The sequence below is a fragment of the Trichechus manatus genome, unplaced genomic scaffold (genome assembly GCF_000243295.1).
Source record: "Trichechus manatus latirostris isolate Lorelei unplaced genomic scaffold, TriManLat1.0 scaffold00073, whole genome shotgun sequence".
NCBI lineage: Eukaryota > Metazoa > Chordata > Mammalia > Sirenia > Trichechidae > Trichechus > Trichechus manatus.
This window is the reverse complement of record NW_004444009.1, coordinates 2,221,732-2,230,256: the sequence shown is the minus strand read 5'-3', so window position 1 is coordinate 2,230,256 and position 8,525 is coordinate 2,221,732. Positions and strand designations below refer to the sequence as shown.

The window sequence follows — 8,525 nt, the reverse complement described above, 5'->3', positions numbered from 1 at the left end:
AAAAAATAAAAAAAAATAAAAAAAATATCCCTGTTTTGTTAGTTATAACAACAAAAACATTTTTGGTAAGCCCAGCTAACATGTATCAGTATACCTACAAGGCTAAAACTCTATGCCAGTTTACTTTTTGAACTTTCTAATGCGCTCGTGTCAAGTTGTCATTATTACTCAATTACAATGCCGCTTCGAATCACGTGGTTTTGTCTGCATGTGCTACAAGCACATGCTGTTGTTTTTGTTGCTGCTGATGTTTACTGATTTTGTGAAATTTTCTGGTGTTTTAGCTACAATATTGTTTTAATTAGTGTTTGTGAACCTGTATCAATAACTTTCTTTAGAATGAAGTAGTAGTTAAAGGAGAAGAAGGAGTGATATATGGGAATAACAATTTACAAGTAACATTAGTACAAAAAACATTACTAAGGATTCTGTATGATCTGGTATGGGAGAAGGTCCATGGAGGGGGTGACACCATGAGTTACTACACTGGGTGACACGAACCTAGTGACACCACTGTATGACATCGCCTGGCTCCCTGCAGGCCTCTGAGGCTGCTACTCTGATATAGATCAAGTGCATACAGAATTTTATTTCTACTTTAAGACACAGTCTTGAGAAACCTACTAGCGTCAACATGCAATTCATTAATTTGTGGTGACAAGCTAACTGGCTTATAAGTCACTTTTACCTCCCTGGGCTTCAGTTTCCTCAAATATTTATAAAAGAAAGACATGGAATTCTAAGGTCCCTTGCAGTAATTATGCAATCCTAACAAACACTTAATCATAAAGTGCATTTTAATACTTTCCAAGGGTCCAGGGTACCTTCAAGACATCATTTCACCCAATCCTCCTTGCTCCACAGATTCCACTTGCTCAGGAGCAGGTTACAGCAAGGCAATGCATAGCCCAAGCAGTCCCACCAGCTACCAGCCCCCCCTCCACCCCACTCACACCTGCTTTGAGCATGCAGCCTGCCCAGTATGAATCAATAACTGGAAAGGTAGAGAGGTCACTTTGGATGGATACTGAGTTAATGGGGACACTTGTAAATCCCTCAGGAGATTTTTTTCAAATCACTTTATCTCAATTAGCAGCTCAAGTTTCCTCTCTTATTCCCAGAGAGTGGGGCTCACTCAGCTGTTCCAAAAGGTTGGGAAGGAATTTGATGCTTCCTGAGGGAAGGGGCTCATAGTGAAGAAACATAGAGTATATGTCTGGGGGATTGCAATTTGTGACAACATCTGATAAACTGAAGAACAAAGAGAACTGGGGTTTGCTAGAAACAGACTCCAAGTCTGGCCACTCACATACACATAAAAAGCTGTAATATATGTATATGTTGGTAAATTTTTCCCTATGACCCAAGTCTGGAAAATACATGTATATCATTGTCCTAGTTTCTCAAACCGAAGTGTTTCTAGATTTTTTTTTTTTTAAATATCAGTCCATGAACGACTCATGCGCGGCTAGCATGAGGGTCACCAAGCCACTTGGAGTCCTCTTGCATCAATATGCATATATAACCTCCCCCATTCTTTTACCTTAAATTTTGCTTTCCCGTATTAGTGAGAAGCCTTGGCAGTGCAGTTGTTAAGCACTTGGCTGCTAACCAAAAGGTTAGTGGTTCAAACCCCACCAGCTGCTCCTCAGGAGAAAGATGTGGCAGTCTGCCTCCATAAAGATTAAAGCCTAGGAAACACTATGGGCCAGTTCAGCTCTGTCGTACAGTGTCACTATGAGTCAGAATTGACTCAACAGCAATAGGTTTTTATGTGTGTTAGGCACTGTTGAGTCAATTTCGACCCATAGCGACACCATGTGACAGAGTAGAATGCCCCATAAGGTTTTACAGGCTGTAATCTTTACAAGAGCAGATTGCCAGGTCTTTCTGCCATGGAGCCGCTGAGTGGGCTTGAACCACCAACCTTTATGTTAGCAGACAAGTGCTTAACCAGGGCTCCCAATGAATTATATTACTTTCATAACTTTATCCTTTATCTTTATGCCTACTTCAATCTGTCAATATTAATTCCACTAAAATTACATTTATTAATGTTTCTGCCAAGACACTCTCTTGCTTAATCTGAAGAACAAGCATTTTCCAAGTACAACCCACCCACAAGCTGTTCAAGCTCTTAATTTCTGCCTGGTATATCACCTGTATTTTCTTGATTGGCTGATAGGTAGCCATTAAGATATCAAACTCAAATTATATATCAAAATTCAATTCCCATATTACTAGCTTTTCGTACAGTTTTCCAGGGTGATTAGGTTGATAATGATCAGAAAATACTTGTTCCTAAGGAAAATGTTCTACATTCTACCTTGGTGAGTAGCGTCTGTGGTCTTAAAAGCCTGTGAGCGGCCATCTAAGATACTCCACTGGTCTCACCCCTTTGGGAGCAAGGGAGAATGAAGAAAACAAGATACAAGGGAAAGATTAGTCCAAAAGACTAATGGACCACCACTACCACGGCCTCCACCAGACTGAGTCCAGTACAACAAGATGGTGCCCGGCTACCACCACTGACTGCTCTGACAGGGATCACAACAGAGGGTCCCGGACAGAGCTAGAGAAAAATGTGGAACAAAATTCTAACTCACAAAAGAAGACCAGACTTACTGACCTGACAGAGACTGGAGAAATCCCGAGAGTACTGCCCCCAGACACTCTTTTATTTCTGTACGGAAGTCAGTCCCAAGGTTCACCCTTCAGCCCAAGATAAGACAGTCCCATAAAATAAAACGAGACTAATGGGGCACAACGGTCCAGGGACAAGGACTAGAAGGCAGGAGGGGACAGAAATCTGGTAATAGGGAACCCAAGGTCGAGAAGGGACAGTGTTGACATGTCGTGGGGTTGTTAACCATTGTCATAAAAAAAATGTGTACTAACTTTTTAATGAGAAACTATTTGTTCTGTAAACCTTCATCTAAAGTACAGTTTAAAAAAAAAAGAAAGAAAGAAAGAAAATACTTGTTCTAATCAAAGCCATCTCCCACTCCTTGATACTCTGATGCTTTCAAACTGTACCCTGATGGTTTCTTCCAGTAATTTTCTAAGTATGGTGGTTTCTATTACTGTTGGGAATAAATATCCAAGGCACTCAAATTTGCTTTGTTTGAGAGTGGCTGCTGATATGGTTGCTTTCCAAGCTTTGGGTATCTCAATGGTCTCACTAATCTAGCCTTTCATAACACTGTGGGGAGGGGCAGAGATTTGGGTTCCTTCTTCCTTACCAAAGGATAACACCACAATGGAGAAATATTTTCTATGAGGCTGCTTGCAGACCTTCCTTTGTAAACTGCATATTTGGTGTTATTGCCTTGTAGTCTGGCGGGTTCAATTTGCGAACTGAGAAGAGCAATGGATTGTGTTAATGGACCATATTATTCAAGAGCAATGGCAAGATGGAAAACATACAACTTCACAATTACAAACACTTGTGCAACAAGTCTTTGAACAGTATAAGATACTTATATCACAGGACCAAAACCCCTCCCAAACAGTTCTGAGGAGTTGGTATATGCCTAGGCCTCATGACTTTCTTCTACTCAGTCTCACCTATTACAATAATTAACCTAGGGTTATTTCTTCTCATATGAGTGTACAAACTCCCAGCCAAAGCCAAACCCATTGCCTTTGAGTCAACTCCGACTCATAGTGACCCCCTAGGACAGAGCAGAACTGCCCCATAGGGTTTCCAAGGAGCAGCTGGTGGATTCAAACTGCTGACCAAGCTCTTAACCACTGTGCCACCCAAAAGAAAAACCCGTTGCTGTTGAGTCAATTCTGACTCATAGCAACCCTATAGGACAGAGTAGAACTGCCCCATAGGATTTCCAAGGAGCAGCCAGTGGATCCACACTGCCGACCTTTTGGTTAGCAGCCTAATGCTTAACCACTGAGCAACCAGGACTCCGCAAACTCCCAAAGGAGTGGTTATTTTCAGGCACCCTCCCCAGGCGACTTACATACACTTAGGCTATTCCAGGCACCATAGGGTCTGCCCCTCCCTACTTTATTACTTACCACCATCCTTAGTTAACTTCTCCAAGCCTGGGGACAAAGGACATCTTCTGGAGACATTTTCTATCTTTCAAACTTCTTTTTACATGATTTTCTTATTATAAACAAAAATTTATGAGGGGAAAAATACTATCTGCTATAGCAGTACTTACAGTGAAGAATTGGGACTTGGTTGTTATTGGGGGTGGGAACTTTTAATTCTATTTCATAAACATTTATTGATAAATTGCTTATGTGCTGGGCACTAGGAATAACAAACGTGAATAAAAACTACATTGTGTCATCCAGATGCTCAGAGTCTAATGGGGGAGACAGACACATGATTCAAAGGGATAAGGGTTACAATAACAATATTTAAAACAGATATTTCAGAACACAAATGAGAAAGCAGTTAATTTTGTCCTGGTTTAGGGATGGGGAAGGGTCTAGGAAATCTACAGAAAAGAAGGAACATTGATTGAATCTAGGTCTTGAAGAATGGGTATAAATACAAAACGAGACACAGCAATGGCCTAGAGATAGAAAAATGAGGGTGTATTCAGGGCTTTTGTTTTCTTCCCTCTTGCCTGAATAGGCATAAACTGCTCCCAAGATTGCTTTCAACTTCTTTCCTCTTTATCTTTCCTCAAGTTTTCCTTCCCAAACCCTATCCCTCAAATGGGAATATTAAGGGTAGACAAGGGTGAACACTACACCTTCATTTTCACCTCTTTTCTCAAACTCTCTAGCATCATCTAACTTGCTTAGAACCCCCAAAGATGATTTCAAACAATGTCAGCAAGAAAGGGTTGAGACTAAGATTTGTACTACTGTAAAAATGCACATAGATACAGACCAGAAGGGAAACTGGAGAAATGAAATGTTTAGGGTGGTAGAAAAGGCAGGTGATACCACCCCCCACCTTCTATTCTACTATTTTTATACTAAAAGGTTACTCTTACTAAAAAGAAAGGATTTTAGAGAATGTATTTTGATTTAAATTACATTACTCTTCCTCATAAATGCCCTCAATAAAAAGGCAAAATACATAAGGGATTAGACCCAATGTGGCCCTCTCAAGCATAACTCTATATGCAGGAAAAGTTGGGAGCATATGGTAAGACAGGAAGTTTGCTAAAGTTTGCTGGTTTTTTGGGGGTCCCCACAGTGTTAGGCACTGAACCAAACATACATTCTGTTCTAATTCCCATACACTTAATTTTCATTTGTCAAGAATTGTTAGATTCTAGTTCAAATGAAAGTAACATTTCTAATGTGCAAAGACCCACTTTTCATATTTTTTATTTATATCCACATTCAACTCTTCCAAATCTGAAAGGGTTAGAAGCAGACAGAGAACTGTCTTTAATATGTGAAGTTCTGGTCCAAAGAATTTCTAAATGGTCCTGGTTAAGTGGTTAAGCGCCCGGCTGCTAACCAAAAGGTGAGCAGTTTGAACGTACCAGCTGCTCTGCAGGAGAAAGATGTGGCTGTCTGCTTCTGTAAAGATTACAGCCTTGGAAACATATGGGGCAGTTCTACTCTGTCCTATAGGATCACTGAGTTGGAATCGACTTGACAGCAACTGGTTTACAGGAGGGTTTCACAAACAGTGCCAAGTTAGAAACAAGGACATCTACAGGTAATTTCTGGACTGCTTGTGTATTAACTTTACAGTACAAAATGTTTTCTTACACTGGAATTTTCCTCAACACTAATCTTGTATTAAATGACCATCATCATTACTATAGACAACCACCACTACCCGCCACCGCCGCTGCCATCATATTGAGTATTCGATAATTTACATGCATTATCACATTCAATCCTCACAAAATCCTGTAAAGTAGGTACTGTTATCTCTATTTCATAGATCAGGAAACAAGAGGTTTAGAAGGATGAAGTAATTTTCTTAAGATCACACAGCTAGTTGATGGCAGGCTCTGTACTTGAAAACTGTACTTTTCTGACTTCAAACCTTAATTTTTTCCAATATGATCTGTTTCTATATACACATTTACCAGGAGTCTCCTTTTTACCCCCACCTTGACTCCAGGAAATGATCCCTGAGAAACTGAGCTGAAAGGAAGAGTGGGCAGTGCTGTGCTAAGGCATTTAGCCTAAGGATTTAGGCTCAAATCCTGACACCAATTTGTTTCTTGGGATACCATCTCATTCCCAATGGATACAGTTCAGAAAGTGAGTATTTGAATATCGGTATAACAGAGGCCATGTGACATGTAAATTAAAAACCCAAAAGGGAAGTGGCTGGTATGACCTTTTTATACCCTTGAAAATGAGTCATCCATCCATTTTATGCTCTCCCCTTCCAAATTTCTCCAGAATATTCACTCCTTCCCTGAATTCCCTCTGTGATAACACTTGGTACTATCCTAACAGACAAAAATAAACCAAAAGGCAAGGAGGAGGATGAAAACGGACACAATCAAAATGGAAAAGGTCATTAGTGAACAAGCTCTTATACTTCACCTTAGATCTTTTCTCTCTTGCCAAGAGAGACACTAAGTATGTCTTCTATGCTCCAAATGTTGCCAAACACCCCCATTTGATATCAGAATTGCAAAGACACATTCAAATGCAAATAGGGCAGAAGTCACAGATGCAGAGCCCAAGACTATTATATAATAAACACAGGAAGATTATATGTTTTTTTTCCAACTCGAGACCTATCATTATAACCTCTGCAAGTTAGAGTACTTAACTGATGAAGCCTCTCAGAGCAGAGTGTACGTCACTTATGCACCTCCCTATGCACACTGACAAAGTGTGGGCTGACTTGGCACTGACACAGTAACTGGGGACTACAGAATTCCTTGCTCCAATACAGGCTGTAATTATACCCTTCACTCATCACAGTCTATTCACCAAGAGTGCCCATGGCTAAATGGAACCCTAGGAGGCAGTTTTCTGGGGTGGTAGTCCTCGACAGTTACAGTGAACTGCAAACATCATTGCGCATCTGCAACAACTTCTCTGAATTTAGGAACTTTTTCCCTCCTGCACTAAGTCTTCATCCTAAAAGGAACTAACATTATTTTTCTTGGTGATAGCTATCAAGGTTAAGAGAAAACGCTTAATACTTTAAAAAGATAGGGGCAACTCAGGTAATTATTTCCCTCATGAGGTCATCTTGCACCCAAATATCTAATAAATTCTCCTCCCCATCCCCTAAATCAGCCAAGACACCCCTATCATTCTTTCAAAAGAGACACTAAAATAAATCTTTTTTTTATTCTTTGGTTTTAGTCACACCACCCGGGGATGGTGTATGGCCTCTCCACTCACTTTTAAAACCTAATTTGTGTTTTTTCCTGTTGGCCCTGGCAATGCATTCTGTAGTCCCCAGCTTTTATTAACAACCAATATCTACAAAACACTCGTCCTTCCTTCATGCTGATGCAGTTGGCTCAGTCTATCTCAGAGCCCTAGATCAGATGTCAAGAGATATATAATTTTTTTATCTACCTTTTTATTTGCATATAATATTTCACTTTTCTTTATAATGTCTTTTCTTTATAATGAATGTCTATAGTTCAATTTTCTTTATGTCTATTTTTATGATTTTAAAAATGTAACATGCTCCTTTTAGAAATTTTGGAAAGGAGAAAGTGCACAGAGAACACTAAAAATAATAAAGAATGCTATCACCTAAGGGTAACATTGATAAAAATTTTTATTTATTTACTTTTAGTTGTTCTTTGGTTTGTATGCCTGTATGAATTCTACAAAAAGGAAATAAGTACTGAACAAGCAATTTCGCATCTTGTTTTTACTTATATTACTGAAATCAAAGGTTGTGAGGAATGTATTTTTTAGAGGGAGAGGACGAGTCAGGGGAGGACAGGGAGGGAAAGGAGGAAAGTTGGAGGAGGAGGAGAATGTCTTAGCAGTATTATAGGTCTGCCTGAAATGAGAAAGAATGAGCCTAGAATCTACCTTCTTGGTATGGTTTTATAATGTACTAAAACAATGCTTATAGGATCCTAGAGAATAATAAAACCGATTGAGGGCTACTCAGGTTTGGGGATTGCTAAGGCAGTAAGAGATTCTAAAGCAGTGCTGAGAACATGATTCAAATAGCTGACCCTGAGGTCTAATCTCAGTAGAAAGATAAATGAGGTAAGAATGAGATGACCAGGGAGATACAGAGGAACTGCAGTAAGTGATGAGGTGAAGTGAACATTCAAAAAGAATAGGGAAATGAGAGACTTTACCTTGTGGTCAGGGAATGCGATTTCAGAGGTAAGGATCCTGAGGGTGGAGAATATGGAGTAACGAAGAGCTACAAGGATGGTTGTGCTTCTAGAATACTGAAGTGAATTAAAGTTAAGTAACTGTAAGGTCAAGATGCAACAGTGATTTATGCTCATGCCTAATGACCCCACTAGAATGCCAGCTCCTTGAGGGCAGGGTCTTTATATCATTTGCTATTGTGTACCTAACTGTTAAGGAGGCTAGATCATAAAAGGACCTTGATGCATATTTCTTAAACA

At 39.8% G+C, this 8,525-nt stretch overlaps 1 protein-coding gene across 1 annotated transcript in view; it reads right to left on the bottom strand.

The window, feature by feature from the left end:
- The window catches only part of LOC111818970 (myomegalin-like), a 157,579-nt gene that overhangs the window by 105,724 nt on the left and 43,330 nt on the right, over nt 1–8,525 (bottom strand). The window lies entirely within an intron of this gene.